Consider the following 751-nt stretch of genomic DNA (forward strand, 5'->3'; position numbering starts at 1 on the left):
AAATTTCACCATGTTGAAGAAAGTAAAGATTTAAAGTGTTTTTAATATTCGTTAGCTTGTAGTACCTCGGTAGAAAAATGAACGAATTATTACTTATAAAATCATTGCGATTAGGTACAGGCACTGTTGCCAACTACATTTTTCAAAATCCGCTAATCCGTCCTAATAAAAATCCACCAGATTATAGCAAATGCTCAAAAAAAAAAAAATCTAGATTCAACAAGAAAATTCGCTAGTCACAGATTTTACTCTGCCAGATCGACATTCAAATTCACTAGATTTAGCAGAAAAACCGCCAACATGCCACTCTGGGTACTTTTTTTGTCTATCCCTTTGCCTAAACATCCTAGCTCTGGGATGTAAAGTGAACATGTATAATTTTCTATTAAAAATTTGAAAAACTTGTGTTTCGTAATGGACTTTTGAGCACATTTCCATACATTTAACTTAAATTCTGTTCTATTCAATATTATTACTTATAATATAGTATCATTCCGTCAAAGTTATCATTGTTATTTCCATTAGGAGGAAATTAATATGAGTTTAGGGTAGATTTATGGTAGCGAGCCACAATTGCCTTGATCTTTGGTTTATTTTAAGTTTGATAAAAAATCATTAGTTTTCGGGGTAGCATGCGGGGAGTTTAGGGTAGATTGAAGATTTCTAAAATAAAATACAGTATATTTATAAAGATGATGTAAGGGGATCGATTAAAGCAAAAGGTAGTGAGGTTCGCTCTGAGTGTTGTCGA

Source organism: Penaeus monodon, chromosome 30, assembly GCF_015228065.2.
Source record: "Penaeus monodon isolate SGIC_2016 chromosome 30, NSTDA_Pmon_1, whole genome shotgun sequence".
NCBI lineage: Eukaryota > Metazoa > Arthropoda > Malacostraca > Decapoda > Penaeidae > Penaeus > Penaeus monodon.